Here is a 14,051-nt window from a genome sequence, read left to right on the forward strand (position 1 = left end):
TTTGCCATAGAACAACCTTCACCCATCAGTTCAGTCTTATGTCCTTTGGTGCACTATACGGGTGCCCACTGGGAGGATCTCTGTGACTTCTATTCCTAACTTCCCATGGTCTGATTACTGCTTCAGTTCTTCTGATCCAAACGCCTGCTCAGACCGAATAACAAATCCTCGCAGGAATGAAGGCTTTCATCCTTCATTCCACTGCAAATTCTCAGTCACCATCCAAGCCTTGGTTCTGAAAAATGTGTGCTATGCTGTAAAAGAAAAAACCTCTGCATGCCATGAATGGCTGAAGACCAAAACTCTAGCTTCCCACTCTGCCTATACAGCTGCTGGAAACAATTGTAAAAGAATCATCAGGTCTAAGTCAGACTTTGATAGAGCTAAATGTTATAAACCTGTCCAAATGGCAGTAGGCCCCTTGCCAAGGCCATTGGGAACAACTTCTTCCCACCAGGTTTCCAACTCTCTCACAGCTGGATGGTACCTTAGTTACCTCACCTAAAGACAACAGCAACTTACTGGCATCACTCTTCTCTTCAAATTCCTGCATTGATGACCTGTCAGAGTTTCCTCCACACTACCAAGAACGGCTCCTTTTATGTCGTCTGTAGTCCTGACAAAAAAGAAATCTGAAGAATCTTCAATAACCTGAACAGACATCTGGTTCTGATGGTATTTCATCTGTTGTTTTAAAAAATTTGCCCCAGAACTAGCACCTGTCCTATATTGCCTCTTCAATCTATCCTATTCAACTGGTATTTACCCTATAACATGGAAACAGGCTCACATCCAGCCCATCCGATGATGGATGGGAGTTCATCAACCAATGAATTATCATCCAATTGTTCTAATTTCTGTTCTCTCTAAAATTATGAAGGTCATCAACAACTCTTGAACCACCTAGAGTCATACCAACTAAATTCAGGGGTTTTTACACTCTAAGATAATAATTACTACTAGCCTTTAAAGTGCATAACTGTGTGATACATAATATTGTAATAATATTCAAATAATAGAAAGAATGACTTACTAGCTTCAGTGTTTAACTATTTCAGAATGAAAGCACATTAATAATAATGGGATATTACAAATTGATAATATTTTTACATGAAAATGTAAATTAAATTTCATTTGTGTAATTAGTGCACATTGCATTTTTCCTGCATTGATGACCTGTAGAGAGTTCTCCTCATTCTGCCAACAGTGGCTTGCTCTATGTTACCCATAGTCTTCTGCCAAAAAGAAATCAGAAGAATCTTTAATAACCTAAACATAAACAAGGCATTTGATCCTTATGGTATCCCACCTATTGTGTTAAAAAAAAATTGTCCTCCAGAACTAATACCTTTCCTGTATTGTCTCTTCAATCTATCCTATTCAACTAGCATCTACCTTACAACATGGAAAGGTTCAGATTCAGTCCATCCCAAAGAAAGGTGATAAGTCAACCAACAAATTACTGTCCAGTTGCTCTTCTGTTCTCTCTAAAATTATGGAGAAAGGTCATGAACACCTGACTCTTGAACCACCTAGAGACTTACCAACTAATTAGTGACCATACAGTATGGATTACACCACTTGCAATCTACAGCTGATCTTGCTTTCACTACCCTCCTCTGGACTCAAGTCATGGAGAAATTTGGAAAATCTCACGTGCTTGCCCTCAACATTTCAAAAGCGTTTGACTAAGTTTGACATAGGGGCCAGCTTAACAAACTGCTATCCTATGGAGAAAGGTCATGAACACCTGACTCTTGAACCACCTAGAGACTTACCAACTAATTAGTGACCATACAGTATGGATTACACCACTTGCAATCTACAGCCGATCTTGCTTTCACTACCCTCCTCTGGACTCAAGTCATGGAGAAATTTGGAAAAATCTCACGTACTTACCCTCAACATTTCAAAAGCATTTGATCAAGTTTAACATAGGGGCCTGCTTAACAAACTGCTATCCTATGGTCTGCCTTCCTCACTGGTTGCTTACTACATGTCATGGTGGACAGTTTAATCTCCTAGGATTTCCCTACCAGTGCAGGAATACACCAGAGGTCTTTTACCCACTCTCTTCCTCTTGTATATAAATGATCTGCTTTTTCAGACATCCAATCCTATCCATAGCTTTGCTGATAACAGTACCCTCCATTCCTGCTTTGTAGGAATGGAGGATACTTAAGCACAACAAACCTTGTAATGCTTAAGTATTAAAATCCACAAGATCTACCATGATCAGTGATCTGAACTTGGATATCCTAATCTCCTATCTATATCCTGGCAGGGCAAGGACAACCTTGTAAACTTCAGTACCACAAAAACTCAGTCCTGTCTGATCTCTCACAAGAAAGAACTCACATCCCCCCCCCCCCTTACCTTCAGTAATATTGAGATATCCAAACACAATCAGGTTTCTCTGCTCAGACTGACCTGCACCTCTGATCTTTCCTGGCACAACCACATTTCAGCTATAGCTTCTGTATCTGCCAAAAAACTTGGTGTTCTTCTTCACTTCTGCTAACTCTCTACAAAGCCAAAATCCACCCAGCCATGTATTATTATTCCCATATTTGGGGTGGTGCACCAAAATCCTCTAAGATTTCTTGTTTCTATCCAGATGAAGGCAATCCAGCTAATTAATGACCCCTCTCTCTCTCACGTATCCACTTCAGGCATTTAGTTTCTGTTTTGCATCTCTTCTACAGATATTTTCATAGACAGTGCTTGCTGAATTGGCCACTATCATTCCTCCACTCTCCTCCAGAATCATTAAAACAAGAGCCACTGCTAACCAACACCTTATTACAGTCCTTCTTGACAATCACTGTACCAACTTCACTGCCTCTTTCATTCTGTCTACTTTTGTTTTTTGAAACAGTCTTTCCCAAAGATTACAACTCTCAGCTGTTCAAGTAAAATGTGAACAGCTTCCTACTTTCGTCTATTCTTCTTTCCCCCCCCACACAGCGTTAATGTGTTATAGGTCTTGCAGCCTTTCATGTGTGGATCAGACATTAAAAAAAAAAAGCTTCCTAAGAGCCTTTTTTCCCTCCCTATACATTGAAAAGACTGGAATATACAGAGATACCTCGGCTAACGAAGATAATTCGTTCCAGAATCACATTTGTTAGCCGAAACGCGATTTCCCGTGGGTTTCTGTAGAAAATTGTTTAATTTGTTCTGAATGCTGCCTACTATTTAAAGATAAGTTTTATAAAATAGTAAAAAGCACACTATGAAAGGGCAAAAACTCACCAAAGGCTGAGATGAACAGCTACCCATTTAGATGAAGGAGAATGGAAAGTAGAATGAAAAACTGGCGATCTTTACACTATTATATACACTTTATTAAACTGAAAATATGTACACAACGTTTTTACTATTCTTCTTCCAAATTTTTAAAGTTTATTCAAGGTAAGTCTCCTCTTTTTCATTAGCTGGCCTCTGTCTCTTTGCTAAAGGAGAAGTCAAAAATCTGTCTAAAGTTGATTGAACTTTTTTTTTTCCAGAATGTTTTTAAAGTGATTCAGACACTTGTCTTCAACCAAGGTACAAAGTCTGTTCATTTCAGCTTTGTTGGGATTCCACTTTTTAGCCAAAGACTGAAACTCTTCCCAGTAGTGCAGAATTTTTTTAATGTCGCCTGTTGGCATTCTTCCCTTTTTATTGCTGTCCTCCTCCTCTGATGAGCACTCTTTATCTTCCTTGTCTCTTTCCTGATTCAGTTGCGTTTTCAACTCTTCTCCAGCTAATTAACACATACAGATGGAAAAGATAAGCTCCTGGAATGACCCGACCGTTCATGTTTGCTGCTTTATGTTAGCGCGCGCATCCTAAAAAAAACATTCATTAGCCGAGTCCGAAAAACAGCAAAAAAAATCTTTGTTAGCCGAAAAATTCATTAGCAGAGTCACTCGTTAGCCAAGGTATCACTGTAGTTTAATCACATGCATCATTAAGCATGTTACTTGTAATCTTTGCATTGTTGCATAAACTCTGTGATTGTTGGCATAGGAGAGGTCTTGAAAGATCGCTCCTATGCCAACCAACTTTCTGTATACACTTGTGTCCTGAACCAGTGGGGGAAACATCACTATCAGCTATAACATAATTCAGTGAGACTTTTCTTATTTCTTGAATCTTCTCTTGATGTGAATTTGTGCACATTTTTATGTTGGAACATGATGTTAGCAATAACTAGTCCATGTCCTGAACAGAAATCTAGCTGGTACTTATCATTATTATTAGTGCTGTTGTTTTCTCCAAATTTTCCCAAAACATTTCTATATGTCTAGAAATCATTTCCTCCTCTGCTGTTTAATCTCCATCAAGGATCATCTTTTCCTTTTTCATTGTGTCAGTTGCCTTCTCTGAGGCTTAGGGTGAAAAGTGCATATCCCGTGCATGTGTTTTTGAATGGCACAAACGATTTTCGGAAGGCACAGAAAGAGTGAAAGGTCTCAGAAAATTCCTCAGTTTCTTCTTTAGTATAACTTTCTGTGTGACCATAGGTACAAATAAAATAAATCTCATTGTCTAGTTTCCCATTCTGAGGACTAGTCTGGTTGGCTGAGCAATTAGCATATCTGCTCTCTCTAACCAAGAGGATGGATGTTTGTGATTTCTTACTAACTGTTTACCATATGTACTGCTATAACCTGTGTCCTGGCACAGTATGATCTTTGATGTCTTTGTGCCATGAAAATCAAAAATAACTAAATAACCCCATTCTGATATTTGCCCACATCACTCTACTTGATATGGCCAGCCATTCAAGAAGATTATCCTTGTGTTTAGTGTTGAATACTGTAGTTCCCAGTTTACTTCCTAGGCTGTCAATATGTGTCCATAGAGGGTACCCCACCTACTTAGGACTCTAGTCTTTTGTCACATGTTTCAGTTAGTTTTGCATTGCCTTTGTGCATGCATGCATGCTTGTGTCTGGATGCATGCATCCATAGCTCATTTTTTGGCAGAGTGATCTTGGAAATCAGCTCCCAATAGAACTCATTAATGTTCATTTGTCCTTATGAGGAATGATTGTGTTTGTTACTCATGATTTATTTGTCATATTTTGTGTAATCAATTGTTTTGCTTCTATCTTTGTTATCTGTAGGTATATTGTTGTTTTTATTGATTTCAGGCTTCTCTTTTATTTTGGGTTTTATTTTGACTGTTATTGGGAAGTGATCTATTATGTGGTATTCTCATATTTTGACTTTGTTACTTATGCTCTCCATTGTGCCTCTTATGAAGACATGATCGATATACAAACCTGCATCTCCCACCTTCCTAGTTGGTTGGACAACTTACTGTCTGAAACCCAGATCACACATTATGTTTAGAAATTCATTACTTTATTAGAGAAACAGATATTCTTCTGTTTCTCTAGTATTTTTAAGCAAGTCTGTTTACATCCCCTAAGTCGGTGTTTCCCAAAGTGTGGTATGTGTATTCCTCGGAAGTACATGAAAGGCCTTCAGGGGGTACGTGGCAATTTTCTGCTGTGCATCTTTAGTGCATGGAATCACTATTAAGAAAAAAAGAATTATTTTAAACATATATATTTCTCAATAAATTATATAGTATGTATGAATTCTCCTACTCAATTTGTGATAACTGCTTCATTTGAATAGTTGTAAATTTGCAAGTGATCACTTGTGACTCTTCATTCAACTTTGTATATGAACATGCATTGCAAGCATGCAACAACACGAAGAGAATATAACGGCGATTGTTAAAAAATTACTGTATACAAATCATTACTAGATGTAATTAAAACAGTTAAGAAGACATTAATCAATGCGCTTCATTATTTGATCATATTACAAATTTGTTGTTAGTTAAAATAACGATTAATAGGTTTGTACTAATTTTACAGTGATATAATTGCTTTAATAATGCACAGAAGTTATAATACCTATAATAAATATTATAATTTTTTTAGCTTTCAAACTTTCTTAAGTATGGATCATTGGTTAATGACTCTATTTATAAAATTCACAAAAGAGAGAAATGTAGCAGATACAAGTAGCTATAAGTAACAAGAAAATGTTGATATTGTATCTGAATCAAATGAAATTGATGAGGGTGTGTCGTCTGACAACACTAAAGAACCAGCTAGGAAGAAGATGAAAAATCTTCGTAAGTACGATATGAATTCCTTGAAATGTGGATTTTCATTGATAGGAAATGAAGAGGAACCTTCTCGTAGACAGGCTTATACGTTGGTTATGTATTTCTAAATCACTTAGGGAATTGAAACAACGTAGATCCGAATATAAATTAAATTATACTTTAATAGATATTTCCGATATTTTGGCAATGTCACATTGCCATTTTCTAAAGGAACTTACAAAAAGGCAGGTGCACACAGGCACTAACAATACAGTAACTGAGAATGAAGATATGAAGCTATCGTTCTCCTAGAAGTCCTGATGGTGCCCTCTGGCGGGCTAAGTAGGCGTTCTTGGCCGTTGGGCTGAAGGTCTGCTGATGTATGCCTCCCAAATTTGGGGCAGTCGCATACAACCAAATTTGTTGAGGTTTGGAGAGTTTCTTAGGGCAGAGGCTGATTCCATAAATAATCTTTCGAATTTATATTTGCTCCGGTGTATTATTGTTGCTTTCTTCCACCGTATTCTGTGGCGAGTATCCAGAGCATGGTCTGCAAGACCAGAATGGCTATACTTGTAAAAGCGGATGCAGTCCTTGTGTTCAGAAATTCTGATATTCGCTGTCCTGCCTGTTTGGCCAAAGTACGACAGTTTACAACTGCAAGGGACCTGGTATACACCAGGTAGGTCTAGGGGAAGTGGTTGGTCTTTGGTAGAGCGGATAAGGGATGCCAATTTTCTGTAAGGCCTGTAACAGGAGGTGAGGTCATGTTTTTTTAGAATTTTGGTAATTTTTTCTGAGGTGCCTCAGATGTAGGGAATGGTGATGGATTTAGAGTAATCTTTTTTGTGGAGGGGGGGAGGAGGGAGGGCTGTGGTTTGTAGGTTTTATTTTTTTTTTGGATTTTTTTTGGGGGGTAGCCATTGGCTGAGAAAGTGTTGAGGATGTGATTTAGTTCAGTGTTAAGGGCTATGTCGTTAGAACAGATTAGTTTAGCCCTGTTGTATAGTGTTTTTACCACTCCATATTGTTGTGAGGTGGGGTGGTGGGATTGTTGGTGGATGTATCTGCCTGTATGGGTGGGTTTTCTGTAAACTGAGAAACCAAAGTTCCATCAGTCTGGCGGGTGACTAGTGTGTCTAGGAAAGGAAGGCAGTTGTTTTCCTCTTTTTCCAGGGTGAACTTGATTCTGGCGTGTTGGTTGTTTAAGTGTGTAAGGAAGGAGAGGAGTGTTTCAGAGCCATGTGGCCAAATAGCGAACACATCATCAAGAAGAGGAACCTATTCCATTATGTGTCATTTGTGGTGAAATTTGAAAAAAAAAAAAAAATGAAAGCATGAAACCATCTAATTTAAATTGCCATTTTGAATCGAAACATGATGAATACAAGGACAAATCTGTAGAATTTTTTTCAAAATAAACTAAAAAATTTAAAAGAATCTCAAAAAATTATGTCGATCATGTCAGGAGGTGAAAATATGAAGCATTTAGAACCTTCATATCGTATGTCGCTATTAATAGCAAAAGGTGGTGCAGCAGAAGCAATTGAAACTTTGGTCAACCCTGCAGCAGGAATAATATCAGAAATTATGATTGGAGATAATGCAAAAAGGTCTTTTGATTGGATTTGCCTTTCAAATAGTACTGTTCATCAAAAAATCACTGAAATGGCTGAAAATATAAAACAAACATTGCTATCCGATATACTCGAGTAATTATTATGCAAGACAAGTTGATGAATCCACCAACATTACAAATTTTGCAAATCTTCTAGTATTAATTAGGTACGAAAAAAAAAAAATCAAAAACAAAACTTCATGACTCCCTTTTATTTTGCCCCCTTGCCAGATATGTACAATAGGAGAAAAAAAATATTCAATAATATAAATACATTTATGAATCAAAACAAGCTTGATTGGAAAAATTATGTTGGAATAAGCACCGACTGAGGGAAATCCATGGTTGGATCAATAAAAGGGCTTGTTTCAAAGATTCAAGCTGTTGCACCAGATGCAAAGTCTACACACTGCTGCATACACAGGGAAGCTTTGGCTGCACATATGATGTCTACAGACCTAAGATGAGTTCTGGATGAAGCTGTAAAAATTATAAATTATATTGAAGGCCGCCCTCTAATTGCCAGACTGTTTCTCCCAACTTTGCAAAAGAATGGAAAGTAATCATACATAACTTCTTTTCCATACTGATGTTCTCATGGAAAAGTAATTACTCGTTTATTTGAACTTTAGAATGAACTAAAAGTTTTTCTTGATTGAAAATTTTGAACTAAAAAATCATTTACATAATTCGAAATGGCTTAATCAGTTAGCATACCTGGCAAGATATATTTATTGTATTCTACTTGGAGGAAGATCCACTCACTTCAATTTTTCCTATAAGGCCTATTCAGCCAACTCTTCTTATTTTATGACTCTTATGCTATTGGAGTACTCGAGGGCCATGGGGTCTTTCCGTTTCTGGCCTTACAACTATCTATCTATCTATAAACCTTTTCTATAATTCTACTCTATTCTCCTATAATCTATTCTTTCCCCTTCATTATACTCTATTTATCCTCCTATGGGTTTAAATTTGGAGGAAGGCTAGTTCAGAACCTTAAGGGAGCATGGGCCATGGGTTCAGCCCTACTACTGAACTATTCCATCGTCAGGCTAGTCACCTGACATGGAGAACATAATTCTACTTTTAAGCTGAAAGAAAAAGGTAATTGGAATGAATCTGTGGAAAACAACCCTGGAATGGAAAAGGTAAAATGATAATGGAAATGACAAAATATAATATATATAGCAAACTGGAATGTAAGAGGAATAGCATATAAAGAAATAGAATTGACCAAATATTAAAGGAAAGAAATTTTAAAATAGCAGTAATCACTGAAACAAAAAAGAAATCAAAAGGAACCATGAGAACCGAAAATGTTAATGTGATATACAGTGGAGTTGACAGAGACCAAAGAGCAAAGCAGGAGTCATGATTTGGATTCATAACTCCCTTTCAAAACAGATAAAACATTATAAATTATGGAATGGAAGAATAATAGAAGCTAGAATAAAAATAGATAGAGGCTATTTAACAATAATTGGTTTATGTGCCCCAGAAGAAGGAAGAGAACAGGATAATATTGAATTTTATAATCAGCTATAACATATATATAATAAAATAAATAAAAATGATTACATAATTTTAGCAGGAGACTTAAATGCAAGAATTGGAAACACGACAATTAATAATAATATAGGAATATATGGAGAACATACTCTAAACAGGAATGGTAAAAAATTGATTGACTTTGTAGTTTATAATTACCTAAAAATAATGAATTCTTTCTATAAACATAAAGACAAAAACATAAAGAAATATAAACATGAAAACATAAAGACATACATAAATATACTTAGGCAGCAAGAGGATGGAAATCAATATTAGATTATTTTATCTTAAATGAAAAGACACCAGGTTTTCATTAGATGTTAGAGTTCACAGAGGATATGAAATAAGCAGTGACCACTTCCTCGTTAAAAGAAAATTAAGATTATCACCTAAATGGCTATAAGTAACAAGAACAGAAAGAAAATTTAAAACATTTGTTCATAAAACTTGACTATTAAATGACACAAATATACAATGGCTATATGAACAAAGAATTAACCAATATATAGATAAAATAGAACAAAATGAAGAAATAGAAATAGAATGTCTTAATATAAAAGTGATACTAAATGCAGCAGCAAATGAAAGCTTACGAAATACCAAAAAATCCAATAAAAGGAAAAAACTGAAGATATGGAATGATATAACCAAAGAAGTAATCAAAATGAAAAAAAGAAGCCTATCATAAATGGTTAAGCAGTAAAAGATTAGAAGATGAAATAGAATATAAAAGAATAAGAGCCATAGCTAAAAGAGAAGTCAGAAAAAAACACAGAGAATCATGGAACAATTTCGTTTCTAATTTAGAACATGATTTGTATAAAATAAGACCCAATGTATATAAGATTTTGAAACGACTAAATGCAGATACTAAAGAAAACATAAAATTAAACATCAAATTGAAATTAGAAGAATTTCTACACAGAATTGTGGACAGATAAATATTTTATAAAAGACAACTGGCAAACACTTAATGAAAAAGAAATAACTAAAGAAGAATTTGAAATCATCCTGAAAGAAACAAGAAACAGAAAATCACCTGAAGAAGATAAGCTATGTTCAGAACTATAAATATGCAGGAACAAGATTCAAAGAAAGACTTCTATTATTTTTAAATAAAATTTATACAACTGGTAACCCACAATAGAATGGTAAAAAGCAATTGTGATTCCTATCTTTAAAAAAGATAATAGAGATGACCCTAAAAACTATAGAGGTATAAGCATACTAAATTCCTGTTACAAAATATATAGCAGAATTATAAATAGCAAACTAATGAAATATTTCAAAAACTTTATTTTAAAAGTACAGAATGGGTTTAGAAAAGGACGATCATGTATAGACCCAGCCTTTTGCCTAAAATTAATAATAGAGAAAAGAAGAGAATACAATTTAGAAATACATATTGCATTTATTGACTTTGAAAAAGCATTTGACAAAGTTAAAAGAAGCATTTTATTTAACATATTAAATGAAAGACAAATACCAAATAATACCTAAAAGCTATAAGTGTATATGAAAATAATCAAATAAAAATAAGATTAAATCATGAGCTATCATATGCAAGAGAGATAAACCAAGGGGTCCGACAGGGATGCCCCCTCTCAGCAACTCTTTTTAATATTTATCTAAATGGAATAAAAATTTCCATCAAGGTATTAAACTTTCTCCTACTGTGAACTTAAACATTCTCCTTTTTGCTGACGACCAAATAATAATTACAAATTTTGAAGATTTTGAAATCATCCTGAAAGAAACAAGAAACAGAAAATCACCTGAAGAAGATAAGCTATGTTCAGAACTATAAATATGCAGGAACAAGATTCAAAGAAAGACTTCTATTATTTTTAAATAAAATTTATACAACTGGTAACCCACAATAGAATGGTAAAAAGCAATTGTGATTCCTATCTTTAAAAAAGATAATAGAGATGACCCTAAAAACTATAGAGGTATAAGCATACTAAATTCCTGTTACAAAATATATAGCAGAATTATAAATAGCAAACTAATGAAATATTTCAAAAACTTTATTTTAAAAGTACAGAATGGGTTTAGAAAAGGACGATCATGTATAGACCCAGCCTTTTGCCTAAAATTAATAATAGAGAAAAGAAGAGAATACAATTTAGAAATACATATTGCATTTATTGACTTTGAAAAAGCATTTGACAAAGTTAAAAGAAGCATTTTATTTAACATATTAAATGAAAGACAAATACCAAATAATACCTAAAAGCTATAAGTGTATATGAAAATAATCAAATAAAAATAAGATTAAATCATGAGCTATCATATGCAAGAGAGATAAACCAAGGGGTCCGACAGGGATGCCCCCTCTCAGCAACTCTTTTTAATATTTACCTAAATGGAATAAAAATTTCCATCAAGGTATTAAACTTTCTCCTACTGTGAACTTAAACATTCTCCTTTTTGCTGACGACCAAATAATAATTACAAATTTTGAAGATTTTGAAATCATCCTGAAAGAAACAAGAAACAGAAAATCACCTGAAGAAGATAAGCTATGTTCAGAACTATAAATATGCAGGAACAAGATTCAAAGAAAGAGATTTTAAAATAGAATGATTCACCACTTTCCCCACCCTTGGCCAACTTCTTCATGGAGACGTTTGAAGAGAAAGCCTTAAACTCAGCCCCACAAAAACCTACCATATGGCTTCGCTATGTTGATGATGTCTTCGCTATTTGGCCACATGGCCCAGATTCACTCCTCTCCTTCCTAACACACTTAAACAACCAACACCCTAGAATCAAATTCACCCTGGAAAAAGAAGAAAACAATAACCTCCCCTTCCTAGACACACTAGTCACCCGCCAACCTGATGGAACCTTGGTTTTCTCAGTTTATAGAAAACCCACCCATACAAGCAGATACATTCACCAACAATCCCCCCCTCCCCCTCACAACAATATGGAGTTATTAAAACATTATTCAACAGGGCAAAAATAATCTGTTCTAATGATCAAGCCCTAACCACAGAACTAAATCACATCCGTGATTTAGTTCTGTGGTTAGGGCTTGATCAGCCAACGGCTACCCCCTCTAAAAAATCCAAAAAATACTTAACCCAGTTATCCACAACCCACCACCACCTCCCCTTCACAATAAAGATTATTCTAAATCCATCACCATTCCCTACATCCGAGGCACCTCGGAAAAAATCAATAAAATCTTAAAAAAACATGACTTGACCACTTGTTACAGACCACATAGAAAACTGGCATCCCTTATTCGCTCCACCAAAGACCAACCACTTCCCCTAGACCTACCTGGTGTATACCTGGTCCCTTGCAGCTGTAAACTGTCCTACTTTGGCCAAACAGGCAGGACAGCAAATATCAGAATCTCAGAACACAAGGATTACATCCGATTTCACCAGTACAGCCACTCTGGGCTTGCAGACCACGCTCTGGATACTCGCCACAGAATAAGATGGAAGAAAGCCACAGTAATACACCGCAGCAAGTTCAAGTATGAAAGACTATTCATGGAATCAGCCTCGGCCCTTAGGAACATGCCAAACCTCAACAAATTTGGATGCATGAGACTGCCTCAAATTTGGGAAACTTTTATCAGAAGAACTTCAGCCCAAAGGCCAAGAACTACCAATATAGCCTGCCAGAGGGCACCATCAGGACTTTAGGAAAACGCTAGCTTCCTAGCTTTAGTCTCATTTGCTGTTATTAGTACTTGTGTGCACGTTTCTTAGTAGTAAGTTCCCAAGAAGATGGCAACGTGACATTCGCCGAAATATCAGAAAGTATAAATTAAAGTTTATTTAATCTATATTTCTAGTATACGCTGTCAATTCCTTAAATATTAGTTATCATGTTTAACCAGCGTATAAGCCTCTCAACAAGAATAAATTTTGAAGATAACTTACAGAAAGCTATTTTAGATCTAAATGAGATAGCCAAAGATTATGGTATGATAATATCAACAGAAAAATCAAATACTATGGCCTTTAAAGGACAAGATCCAGCAAGAACTAGGATATTAATAATAACGAGATCTTAGAACAGGTGAATTCATTTAACTACCTACAATGTATGATCACATATGAAAACGAAAAACGTAAAAATTGGAAAATATTTAAAAATATCAGTTCTAATTAATTCTATATTTAAACCAAACCTAGCTCAAAAACAAACCAGACAATACATTAGCCCTACCAATCTTATTGTATGGAAGTGAAATCTGGACAATAAAACAAAAACAAAATATTAATAACAGCAGAAATGAAGTTTATGAGAAAAACTGCAAAGTATACTTCATTGGATCACAAAAAAAAACAAAGAAATTATGAAAGAATTAAACCAAGAACCAGTAATAGAAAAAATTAAAAAATATAAACATAAATGGATGGAACACGCTCAAAGAATGAAAATAGAAAGATTACCAAAACAAGCCTTAAAGTACAAGCCATTAGGAAAAAGAAAACCAGGACGTCCTCTTAAAAATTCAATGATGACTTCTAAGGCCGGAACAGGCCCCACTAGGCCTAAATCCTTGATATGCATGATGATGAATAATCTTAATTTGTCTTTACAAAGTAAGGAAACTTCTATACTTCATGCCCAAGATAAAATGAACACCACATTGGCAAAGATGAAGTTATTACAAAAGCATGTTGGTATTGAGAATTTGCTTTTCCATCTCTTCATGAATTGCTCCCAAGTTCAAATGAACAAATTGATGATGATGTGAAAATTACTGTTAAACAGCATTTACAAAGCT

At 35.2% G+C, this 14,051-nt stretch overlaps 1 protein-coding gene across 1 annotated transcript in view; it reads left to right on the top strand.

The window, feature by feature from the left end:
- Positions 1–14,051, top strand: part of LOC150092552 (general transcription factor IIF subunit 1-like) — a 185,258-nt gene that overhangs the window by 87,783 nt on the left and 83,424 nt on the right. The gene's annotated exons all lie outside the window — the stretch shown is intronic.

This window comes from Typopeltis vanoorti, chromosome 25 (assembly GCF_054136105.1).
Source record: "Typopeltis vanoorti isolate ZY-2024b chromosome 25, IOZ_Tvanoo_1.0, whole genome shotgun sequence".
Classification (NCBI taxonomy): Eukaryota; Metazoa; Arthropoda; class Arachnida; order Uropygi; family Thelyphonidae; genus Typopeltis; species Typopeltis vanoorti.